We start from the raw sequence: 13,057 nt of genomic DNA, 5'->3' as shown, positions 1-13,057 counted from the left end.
GGGAAAAAACACAAAGTCCTCCAGACATGTAACACAGCAAAGAGTCAGCTTTAGAGTCAAAATTTGCTAAAGACTTGGTAAATGCAGCAAATATTTATTTTGTATATAGATGCCATTTCCTGCGTTCTGATTTATTTTACAAAGGATTATTACAGCAGATTAACACGAAATGTTACTGTTACATTTACTGTTACTGTGACGACTAAATCCCTAATCAGGTTTATCACTGTGGAAAAAAAAAATCACTGTAATGTCAATTTGATTGGTGATATGTGCTGCTGATTATCCATGCTGCTGATTATTTCAAGCTGCTGTGTTCATTCATACTCATCTACTCACACAGACTCGGTGCTTTATTTGAGCCGGATCCTGCCGGAACAAGATCCAGGAACTCTTTCATTTTGACTGCGTGTGTTCCGGCAACTGTTTGCTCGGATCTGGCAACTCAAATATCCACCCCTAAAAGTCCAAAGTCATCGCACTTTTTTTTCTTTGGATTGTTTATTAAAAATACAACGAGAGGAGACGTTGCACTTGGCCCGGTGGACCCAGTCTCTGGAGTGAATGGTCTGGCCGTAGCACATAAATAAATACAACGAGAGCAATGTTTGATGTGAATTTCAAAGTTCATGCTAAGTAATCCAGGTAAAGAAATCCAACAATGTTCAGTCAGGTCATCTACCTGACTGAACATTGTTGGATTTGATGTGTATTATTCACATTAATCACGTTTCAAAACAACAGTGCTAATTTGTCCAAATAACAGCGATCAAAATGTCAAAAATAAAATTTACTTTCATAAAATCAATGGATGGATGGATTGTCCTCAGTTGGACAACCAAGAATTGAAGCACCTGAAGGCAGTGGTAATCGAGATTGGAGAAGGATCAACAACGCGCAGGACTGAATTCAGCTGGTGACAGTGAAGTGGTGGGGGGGACGCTTGACAGAATCAGAGCTGCTCTATTCACTGCTCTCTAAAATAGCAATTTCAATTCAACCTTTATTTAAACAGCTTGTTAGTCTCCTTGAGCCTCAAGGCCTCATTTACAAGAGAGACACGCTGAGTTCAACAATGTTTCCCAGCAGCCAAACCACAACAGGTGAGTGCCCCCTGGTCCAGACGAGATCCTAAATGGTTTCCCAAGGAACCAGAGGATGACCGAACGTACCAGAAGGGGGGCGAACACCCTAAGGGTAAAAAGTACGGCACCAAAAGTGGCCCATACAAACAGGGATCCCACAGGGAACCCCAAAGGGGGGGTACTGTTTCCCCACCACGTCGGGCTGAACAGCCTAAGACGAAAAAGAAACAGCAGCAGGTCCAGAAAAAGAACCGCAGTCCTCTGAGCTCGGACGAGACAGACAGGGTGCATCGGTTGTTGGACTTGTTGGATGGTGTTGCCACGGACAAACAATCTAACGCTTTGTTTGGCGACATCATTGCTGATAAGTCAGAGCACACAGACAACACCGTTACTGCTGTCACAGACAGTCACCATGACGCTGTTGTGGTAAACTCTGACACGCCCTCACCTGAGATGTGGGGGTACAATCACACGTCACTGACGGTGACCCGTCACAAACTGAAACCTCGGTCGGAAACAGCAATAGCTGTGCTAACGGTTCAGTCCAAACAGGGAGACACAAACAACAACGCTGCCGCTGTCATGGACAGCCACCAAGACCTTGTTGTTACAAACAATGAGAGCCCCTCAACACACGGTGGGGGGGGGGGGGGGTGATCTCATACATCAATGACGGAAGCCCGTCAAAAGCCGAACTCACAGGAGCAGCAGCAACTGCACCAACGGTTCGGAAAAACCAGGATTACACAGGTGAAGGTAGACGTGAGAAGAACCGTCGGCCAAACCCTCCAAGGTTCCTCTGTAATCTGATCAGAAAGGGGGTCGCTGAGAAAGCTTACCTGTCGATCACACTTGATGGGGTCGTCACACATGAAGCCCTACTGGATGGTGGAGCCGACATGACTATTATGTCAGCTAAACTGTTCGAGGAGCTCAGGACTACCACTAACGGTGTTCACAGGGAAATACCTCTCATAGAATGTGCTATAGGACTGCAGGGCCTCGCAGAGACGAGGACAACCCTGACAGCTAGAGCTATGGTTCACATGCAGGTTGGCGAAATGACACTATACCACCCGGTATATGTATCTATGGTTGACTCATTCCCATTTTTGGTTGGCCAAGATTTTATAAATCGCTTTGACGTGATTATAGATTATGGTACACAGACAATGTGAGCTAGAGTGAGCAAACCCCTGCCAATACTCATGCCTCCTGAGACAGTCACAGACTGCCCACCAGCAGGCACTGCAGAAGGCACAGAGGACCTCTCGACAGAGAACACAGTCCTGGTAAGTTATCCTTCAAAAGCATGTTGAACCGAAAACACCCAACCAGTGAACCCGACTCTGACTGAACAACTAAACCTCCTCTGCGAGCCGAAACAGTCAGGGCCCACCGGATACTACCTACCATTGGTAGTTCAAGGTGTAGAGATCCAAGGATCCCACACCAAAGATGCTGTACTGTCGTCGGGGACAGATAAACCAGTGATCAAGGACGGAGCCGTGGACGGCCCTCAGAGGTCCTTTGACCCCTCCTGGCTGCTCACAACTCTGCCAGTGCAACCTACAGCCGAGGTAATAGCAGTCACACGTGCACAGGCTTTAGCCAAGCCGGCTGACAACACAGTCTCTGTACAACCCGTGCTGACTGACCCAGACATCATCCAACTTCAGAAGTTGGATCCTGCAATAAACTCGATGATGCTGTACTTGACTGACCCAGGGAAAAACACTCTGTCCGAAGCAGACCTGGATTCCAATCCAGACCTTAAAGCTCTCTTTCAGCTGCGCAAACAGCTAAAACTACTCAAGGGCTTCCTAACTTTTGCTCATGGACCGACTTCCTCACCCGTGTTCGTGGTCCCCCATGATCACAGGGGGGTGATGTTTGTTCATGCGCATGACCTCCCGTCCGCAGGACACAAGGGAGATAACGTCACGCTGAAAGCATTAACACAAGTTGCTTATTGGCCTGGAATGAAAAAGGATGTCAAGAACTATATTAAAGGGTGCCTGGTCTGTGGTCAGTTTCAGCCATCCAGACCACTCCACAGAGCACCACTGCAAAGTAGAGGCATTGCATTCCCATGGTCCCACCTCCAGATCGACTGGGTTGGACCACTTCTGTTAATTCTCACCCTCTTGGGAACCATCCAAGGAGGACAAGCCGAGGTGGTGACCTTTGGACCCACCTCTGGCATCATTCTTAGGGATCAACCTGGACTGCTCATCACGAACTGTCGTCTTCACACACATAAGGTCTTCGTCCGTTTCGACCCCTACACTGTTATCAAACAGCACATTGACATCAAAGACGAATGGTTCAACAAACTATGGTATACATTACAGATCCAAAATGCAAACGAGGAAATCCAACACATTTTGAAGCAGTTACATAAGTTCACTCTCACTCAAGAGGAAGTGAGTGGAACCCATAGTCGGCAGAAGCGTAGCATTGCTGGGCTTCTTCTTGCTGCCTCCTCTCTCGGATCCTTGTTTAGCCTGGGCTTATCAGCAGTCAACACCGTCAGTATAACATCCTTGAAACAACATGTGAATGAAATCGAGACGGAGATCCCATGGATTAAAACACAGATGGATCAACAGCAAACACAATTCACACAGGTGACTAAAACGGTAAAAGATACTGTCTTAGTATTGAATACCCACACGCAGGAAATTAAGGCCCTTGCGAATATTGTTAGTGAACTAAAACGTGACGTAGAAATGGACTTCGCCGTCGTACACCTGATAGATAGGATCCTCACGGACACGCTCAGAGAATATCAGCTCGTCGGTTGATACTTTAGCCACCGGCAGGATCCCACCCTATCTCGTCTCCCTACAGATGGTGAGTGACATCCTTAGTTCCGCCACAAACGAAAAAGTAAGGCCAATCCAGGCTCACCTGGCTTATGCTCTCGGTAGCGCGATCCCAATTCACGTCAGGCACAAGGCGCGTGAAGTTGCGTTCGTTATCAACCTACCGATCATCCCTACGAATGGCATCTACAGACTTTGTCGTTAATGTTGGAAATTGGCACGGTGATAACCACATCAAAATCAACACCCCTCAGGTGGTTGCTTATCACGATAGTAACCCCACTGTCTATTTAGCTCCAAATCTTCAGATGTGTACTCCCACTCATGAGATACATTATCTGTGTCCGAGCAAGCCCTTCATCTGGCACAATGCCGCAGGCATTTGCGGTATTACACCCATTGCGAGAGATTCAAAATGTGCAACAACCATAACACCGCGAAGGCAAGTGGCAGCCATTCAGGCGGAAAGAGTCTGTTCACGGTGGATGGTTAACACTCCCCAACGAAAGGCAATCATGGCCTATGAACACGCCGAGGCCAATAGACCCTTGGTCTTACTGGACAAGACAATGTGGATCGATGTCCCTCAGGGAACAACCATACACAGTGGCGACTTGACGCTCTATCACCTCAACTCGGATCAATGTGAAACGGCTCTAGAATAACCTGGGTACCTCACAAACATGAGCCTAGTGATGGACCCAGACACCATCGAGCAAATCCGATTCGAAGGAACTAAGGTCGTAGAGGTCGCTAGCTAATCCTTCAGTTGAGTCTTGCCATAGACTCCAAAACATTTAATTCAATTCAATTCAATTCAAAAACACTTTATTAATCCCAGAGGGAAATTAAATGTTGTTGTAGCTCATTTTCCTTGTTTCATAAAAGAGTTGTTCTAGATGTTGATGGTTGTGGGCGGGAAGGATCTCTTGTGATGGTCCGTCTTATAGCAGATCTGAAAAAACTGGCCACAGATGTTGATCCGTTTATTTGCACTTGGTTGGCCTCCTGGGCTTCAGGATCACCTGAATGTTGGGCAGAAATCCTCCCAGGGCAATGGCCACTCCTCCCAGCAGCTTGTTGAGCTCCTCATCACTGCGGACAGCCAACTGTAGGTGCTGATGGACGATCCTGTCCTTCTGCTGTCATGAGCCGTGTTTCCTGCTAGTTCCAGGATCTCAGTGGTCAGGCACTCGAGCACAGCTGGCAGGTAGACAAAAATGCGTCCACAGAACATCTTTTTCAACTCATTTGAGATTTGGTGCTGTAGTTGAGACATTATTTGAGCTTTTGAGATATTAATCAGCTGCTGTTGGTTGTAGAAACTGCCTTGTTGCCATGGTTACGCATCATAACAAATGTCCAAAACTAAAAAAGTTTCAGTAAAAATCCTTCCAGCTGCACAGCATTCGATACCAGAGGAAACAATCATCCAAAAAAATGTGATTTACATCCAGAAAAAGAGGAATTAAAGTTTCCAAAAGCAAAATCTCAGAATGAAAGTAGCAGAGCTGCTCCAACATGCAGCCACCTTGAGCGGCGCAATTCTAGAACAAAGGAATTTGTTAAGATAATTTGATAAGAATTTAGGGGAAAACCAAAAAACCAAACCTCAAGTCGTTCGTCTAAAAGGACAACAGACAATTGAACCAAACTATATTTTGCCATGTAAATCTAACTTAAACCAAGTTAGGAATGGAAAAATAGTTTGGAATGTTCTTCTATAGGTATAAATCCCTATATGAAAATTTTTCAGCATGACCCACCTTGTAAACTGGTAACTTTAGCTGGTCTAAACCATGATAGCTTACACACCAGGTGCATATACTGTAGGTTAAGGTCTTATGTAAAATCCCACTCATAAGTCCAACTAAAACCACATAAATGCATGACACATAGAACCAGAATGGCACCCACTGGTAACCACCAGCAGCAACCTTCGCTGAAGGGACCTACAACTCCAACGTGGGCCTCCAATCTTCATCCAGTGGTCGCCTCTGCAGTTCAATCGAGGGAACTCTTCTGCATGCTGATCAATCAACACCTCCAATCGTTGTGGATTATATGACTTTTTCCAATGGATAACAGACTTTGTTTCCAAGGGGATAAAGCATTGCCACAATGGAATTACCAGCAACATTATGGAATTACCAACAACATTGTGGAATTACCTAAACCGTTGTGGGATTACCTTCTTTTACTTTTGTGTTCCTCTTGCTGGATTACATCAAGCTCAAGGATATTCAGAGGCGTAAGTTCATGTTGGAATTCATCCCCATGGACAGGCGATGATTTCCAAAGGGGGGACTGTAGTGAACTAGGCCTCCGATCAAAACCTGCCTCTGAAGACCTTCATGGGACAGGAACTGTTATTTCATTGATTTGAATCCAGAAATACAAATTAGCTCATCCAGAGACTTTCTAATTGTATCCTGAACTAATCAATTGAAAGAACACTCTCTTTTTTATATTATCATTACTATTTTACAATATCTTGATAATCAAAAGTGTGTTTAGTTCATACCATTTTTAAATGTTGAAGCAAACCACTCATTTTAAATCAACTGTGAAACAGTATTAATGATTTTTTTAATCCTCATTCAAATTAGAAATCAAGTTAAATGTCTATTTTACAAAGTAATTATGCATTTTTTGATCTTCTGTCTGAAATGAGAGAGTGATGTCGGTCAAAAGTCGGAGACAGTCGAAAACAAGTTGTTGGAATGAGCTGTCGTGTTTTTAAAGCTCTCAGACAGTAAACAAGAGAACTGGCACCTGCAGTGTTTCTCACTTCGTCAAAACATTTCTCTGTCTGTTCCTAAACGTTTCTGCTGTTTTCTCGTCTTGTAAAAACCCTTTGACGTCACTAGAACCACACCCCTGTTGGTTCCTTCAACCAATCAGGACTTACTAAAGTGACCGGAAGCAGAACTATTTAAAAGTCGACACTTCCTGGAACTGTCAGTTCCTCGGAGTTCCTCTGGGTCTTTTGAGTTCTTCTGAGTCTCTTCTGAGTTCCTCTGAGTCTTCAGTCTTCTGAGTCGAGTTGGGACTATGGAGTCTTCCACATCTGAGTGGAACCTCTGACGGACTCACAGCTTGCTGTGTATTCACCCGGGAGATGAGCGTGTTTGTTGAACGGAGTACCGTCACTACTTCGGATGATTCTCAGCCATCCTGACCGGAGACGCTGAAGGTAGCGTTGAAATGGAACTCCGTACCGGAGCTGACCTATCTTCTGCAAAGGTAACGAGTCGCTTCACTACCGAGTGTATCGGGGCTGAGCTGGGGTCGGATGAAGGGTGCCATTCCTAGTCAACACACTTTCCCTCATCCATCTTTTCTCTCCATTTAAACTTCTTCATTTCCCATCTTTAAACTTCTATCTTGCCAGTAATTAATCCAGATATCTTCAGAAATGTCTGTTGTTTTTATTAAGTAAAACGTGCCAAGTTTTATTAATCAGAAGCAGATCAGTCTAATCAAGGGTACAATGTTTTGATGTTAAATTTTGATTCTGTTAATAAATGACCACATTTATTTTGATGGGTCAAAGAAAATTAACGTCTCATGTCACTGATTAAACCATCTACGCACAGTACCTCTGTCACATATCTGTAAAGCTCGAAAAAGAGAGAACCCGTTATTAAAATATGACTGTAGTGGAGCTCTGAAGCTAACCTAGCCGTTTTAGCACACTACACTGTTTCTAATCAATTTAATTAAATGTTTACAGATGTAGGTAAACATAGATCTTTAACAACCTGTTGAAAAACACCAAAATGCAGGAAATGGCATCTCTGTTATTCCAAATTTTCTGGGGGAGAACCCACAGACACCCCCCCACCACAAACCACCCCCCACCCCCACGCCGGACCGCCCACTATTTGTGTTCTGGCATCAAGTTTACAAATTAGGCCCTGCACAGACTCATGTTCGTGCTCCTGTTTGGCATATTGTTTTGCACTTTTAGAGTTTAGTGTGCTTCTTAGTTTATATCTTAGGTCCTTGTTACTTTTTCTTTTACAATTTACATTTTTGTTATTGTTAGGTGTAACTGGGATCCTGTGTACACAACGTCGTTCCACCTCATGTACCACATGTGGTGTGAATGACAATAAATTACCTTGAACCTTGAAACAAAAGATGTAAACTCAATTATTATTGAAATCTCTGACTGCTAAGTGTTCATAATACAACACCACTGCAACTCTGCAGGTAAGGGGCGTTCACTTCAGGACAGGATGCTGATTGGTCAGTTGCTGACGTGCCTACTGGATTGATTGACAGGTGGCTCAAGGATCCGACTACTGCCCAAAAAATAATTAAAAAATCACAGATGTTACTGGCCCGTTTAAGACTGTCATCATTTATTCAATATTTATTCAATATTTTGGTGAATCTAAGGTGGGGACAGTCTATGTTGATGCGCAGACAGAGCGACTTGACCTCAGCCTGTCCACAGAGTACACCTGCGTCCTCAGGCCATACTGTGGATGAAACACCTGCAGCTCCTCAGTAAAATTATCATAGGTCTTTTGTCGGGCAGGCGCCCACCGTGGGACTACAACCGCAACTCTGTTTGTGACCACACTTAGAAAAAACTGCCTAATTATTAATGCTTTGCCACCGGCTTAGAAAATAGTTGCTCTCAAGTCCTCTTGCTCAATTCAGAGAAATGTCCTGGTCGCTCCAACATGGCTTCAAATACTCTGACTGCACGACAAAGAGTTTTATGAGATCATCATCTCTTTCTGCAGTTCAGATAACTCCTGCAGTGATTCACACATCAGCTTGTTCACAAAAGTGCAGCAACTTATGCGTAGTGCAAAACGTTTAATTATATTTTTGTGTTTTTTAATCAAATTGCCCATGATGGTGAACTTTTTGGTGCAGAGATTTTTTTAAGAGTAGAAGAGGAAATGCAAAGTACAGCTCTGGTGTGATATTAGGAAGCTTGTTATGTTTTAAAATTAGTTTTTATGTAATTATTTTCGGTTTACATATCTAATATAAGCTTTATTAATTCACGGCAGCCAACGTTGTTCATAACTTTATTTTTAGTAAGCCTGAGAGTTACTGGATCCATGCAGTTACCGGAACGTACCCTGTCAAATAAACGGAGTTCCCAGATCCTGTTCCCGCAGGATCCTGCTTAAATTAAGCCCGGGTTAGCATGATAACCTGAAAAATAAGCAACTTGCTGATTTCCATTATGGTGTGTGGTTGTATCTAGGAGTAAAAGAGCTTACTATCAAAAACTGGGTTGCCACATTAAAATCCAAGATGGCCACTGCCATATACTGTAAATATATGTAAAGTAGACATCCCTATCATTTGAGGAAACTATGCTTTCTACGTTTTGTATTACTTTTAAAAAGTTTCCTCTGGATGGTGAGGCTGAAGATTAATCTATGGTGGTCAAGGCCACAAGTGGCCACCCTCTGGCTCCACCACTGTGCCTGGTGGTGGATAAAGTTGCTCCCTCTACTCACAAGGATCCATCAATCTGTGCTGCCTCAGACAAAAACAAAAAAATAATAATTAAAAACTCCCTCCATTCTTCAGTGTAACTCTTACCATCTTGAATATCTTCAACCAAAAACACTGAGGTTTATGTCCTTTGTTCAATTCCAGTCCAGAAAAAACACTAATCTCCAAAACTACAAACTTTTACCATTCAAATCCCTCAACAACAGGAGACATTAATGGATTTCTGTGATGGTTTTGAACCACTTTGGCATGACTGTCTCAGAGGAGTTGACAGGTGAGAAGGTTGGCCCTGGAGGCCATCTTATCACCAGCAAACTGTTTTTCTTTCACTATGGTGTATGCTGTTTGTGGAAATCAGTTTCATGTCTCCTCAGATTGAATAAGTCCTTTGGATGAAGGACAAAACATCTCAGAAAAAAAATCACCCATATTAAATACTTTAAATGCTGCTTAGGGTCACTTCCTGTGTCAATTTAATAATATTTTAGCTGAAATGACCATTTAATGTTAAACTGACAGTAGTGTAAAAGTTTAAATATTATTACTTCCCATGAATGGCTACAAATTCTTAGAGATTATAAATGTTTTTGATATTAACTGTGTTCAGACTAGCCACTAACTCGTGAATTCTGTTGGACAAAAGTTTTATTTCTTGAAAACGAGGTCACTCAAAAATCTATCTACAACATATAAGATATTAAGTGCTCATTTTGCATCCAGATAACCCCTCATCAAATATTTGAACTATCATTTTGAATGGGGCGGCTGGGCTGAGTGGTTAGAGCAGTCGTCCTCCAATGCGAGAGATGGGGGTTCGTATCCACCAGCAGTCACATGCTGAAGTGTCCCTGGGCAAGACACTGAACTCCTCATAGCCTCTGATGTGTGTCCCGTCAGTGTATGAATGTGATAAAGCTCTGATTAGTCTCATTAGAATGATTTGTTCAATTAGCTTTGTAGAGATCTAGTAGAGTGCTGTATGAATGGGTAAGTGAGGCACAGATTGTAGTGGAAAGCACTTTGAGTATCTTGAAATAAGATAGAAAGGTGCTATATAAGGGGCAACACGGTGGCGCAACTGGTAGAGCTGCTGCCTCTCAGCGAGCAGGTCCTTGGCTCAAACCCCGGTCCAGGGGCCTTTCTGGGTGGAGTTTGCATGTTCTCTTCATGCATGCGTGGGTTTTCTCCAGGTGCTCCGGTTTCCTCCCACAGACCAAAAACATGCATGTTAGACTGATTGGTAACCCTAAATTGTCCCTAGGTGTGAGAGAGAGAGTGAATGGTTGTTTGTCTCGTTTGTCTCTATGTGGCCCTGTGATGGACTTGCGACCCGTCCAGGGTGTACCCCGCCCCTCGCACAGTGATTGCTGGACATGGGCACCAGCGACCCCCGTGACCCAAAATGGAATAAGCGGGTAAAGATAATGGATGGTGCTATATAAGTACAGTCCATTTACCATTTATATAGCAAAATGTGGCAAACTGACCCATATGTTTACAGTGCATGCCTTTGTTCTAGAATAACTTAAGACTGACAGGTTTTATTGAAATCTCATTTCTTTTTGTTCCTTGTAAGCAGTTAAAGCTAAGATTTGTTGTCTTATTTTTGTTTCAGGTTGTAGTAGCCGGTCATGTGGCTGTATCAGCACAGACTCTCAACCTGCCAAAAGTAAGTTACTCAGTAAGTTACTCAATTTGACCACGCGCTGACCGGCCGGTTGAAAGAGGTAAAAAGTTCAGTTAAGCTTCTGATGGATTACTGCCAGTGATCCATCAGCCCAAATGGACGTTCTTTCAGCCGCAGCACTCAGCACTTAAACAACAGTTTAAGATAATGGAACGTTTTTGAAGAAATGTTTATTCATGTCACTGCAGACAAAAATCCAGCCTCCCCTTTGTAATAATTTAAACTGGGGGGGGCAAAATAAACAGAATGATTGAAAGCCTCAGTCACTGTAAAAACTGTAAGTCAGATCTTAAAAAGAATTTGATTTATGAGACAGTTCCTGCAGCAGCCTGGCGTTGTGCAACAGAAAAACAGATGTTTGTCAGGAAGCAGCTGCTGAGGAAACAGAGTGAAGTGAAACTAATTTTTATTTCACCATCTGAACACGAGTTTGCCTTGTCTTCCTTTTTTCATGAACAGTTATGACTAAAAGTTTTAGCATGCAGGAATGTCCTGGTTGAGCTGAACGTCTGGATAACGTTTGAAATAAGACAAATGTTGCGTAATGAATTACGTGCCAAAAATCGTACAGAAGTAAAATGGATCTCAATACTTTAGAAGAATTCACAGTTACAAAGTGATTTGTTACAAAAAGAAACTTGAATTATCAAAATATGATTTATTATCATGCCATTTTTCTCATTGTCTCGGTTCCAGTTGAGGGCCTGTTTGGGGATGCAGATCGTGGCGTGTGTAGCTTCCATCATTAACATCATCTTTACCGTGATCATGCTGGCAACCCCTTATGGTAGCTGCTGGATATATCATTATGAAGCTGAGAACAGCACAATCAACTATGAAGAACTCTGTCATATGTTTGAGGTAAGGATATTGTTCTTCTTTTGGATGCTTTAGGGACGAGCATCCAATCAAAGCGGTTTATGTGTGAAGAGACATCTGAAATAAAGTCCTAGCATTCCTTCAAAAGAATGCTTATCTTCCAAAACCTTTTATACCACAGGGAAAGGGACAGAGTTGTAGCCATTTTAGTCACACATGAAAAAATGAAAAATTTAGCACAATCTCATGTAAGAAATCACGTGATCTGTTAGAGTGGGAGCAATTTTATCCATCACCAGACCAGGCACAATGATGGAGCCAGGGTAGATCTGTCATTTACTCAAACCCGGAGCCCAGCCTGGCCCGACCTGGATTCGGACCGGGCCGGGCCATAAGCATGTGCTTAATGTGTGTGCCGGGTCGGTGTCTGGCTTTTGATTGCGTCAGGGACGCACGCGTGCAGCCGACGATCCAAATATATGCCAACATGGCTTGCCACACAATTACAAGCAGCATGCGGCCATTTGACCACGCGCTGACCGGCCGGTTGAAAGAGGTAAAAAGTTTAGTTAAGCTTCTGATGGATTACTGCCAGTGATCCATCAGCCCAAATGGACGTTCTTTCAGCCGCAGCACTCAGCGGGCACACCGCACGTGGCCGACGACCCAAACAAGTGAGATCACAAAATATCCGACATGTCAGAGTAGGGTCCAATGCAGGCAGAAGCAGGGGAAGCATTTAATGTGCTTTGACGGCTCCTCAACTTTGATCTTCTTCCCCCTTTACTCAGCTGCACGTGTCCGCCAACCGTTAATAGTCGTGGTATAAGCAGTCAAAGTTTAATTAAAAATGTCAGGGTTTTTTTTCAGGTTAAGACCTGTAATTAATGTTAATTCGTCGAATCGAGTGGGGTTTGGAGATGATGGCTGTGGGCTGGGGTCGGGTCAGGTCAGATTTTTTAACCCAAGTGCAACTCTAAGTCGGGGGTGGCCAATGACGGCCTAAGCCAGCGTAAATTAATCTTCAGCCATCACCATCATTTGAGGAAACTATACTTTTAAGCTATATAAATACTAGAAAACATAACTTATTTAAATGTTAGAGTGGCTGGATTACACACACACACACACACACACACACA

General features: G+C 43.5%; 1 long non-coding RNA gene across 1 annotated transcript in view; it reads left to right on the top strand.

Annotated features, from left to right (window-relative positions):
- The first annotated feature begins 11,031 nt into the window (after positions 1 to 11,031).
- Positions 11,032 to 13,057, top strand: part of LOC119415077 — a 5,993-nt gene continuing 3,967 nt past the window's right edge. The window contains exons 1-2 of the long non-coding RNA XR_005187034.1: positions 11,032 to 11,078; positions 11,793 to 11,957. This is a non-coding gene — a long non-coding RNA (uncharacterized LOC119415077). The remainder of the gene's footprint in view (positions 11,079 to 11,792; positions 11,958 to 13,057) is intronic.

The sequence above is a fragment of the Nematolebias whitei genome, chromosome 1, assembly GCF_014905685.2.
Source record: "Nematolebias whitei isolate Nwh7 chromosome 1, NemWhi1, whole genome shotgun sequence".
Taxonomy (NCBI): domain Eukaryota; kingdom Metazoa; phylum Chordata; class Actinopteri; order Cyprinodontiformes; family Rivulidae; genus Nematolebias; species Nematolebias whitei.
This window is presented reverse-complemented; position numbering and strand designations above follow the sequence as displayed.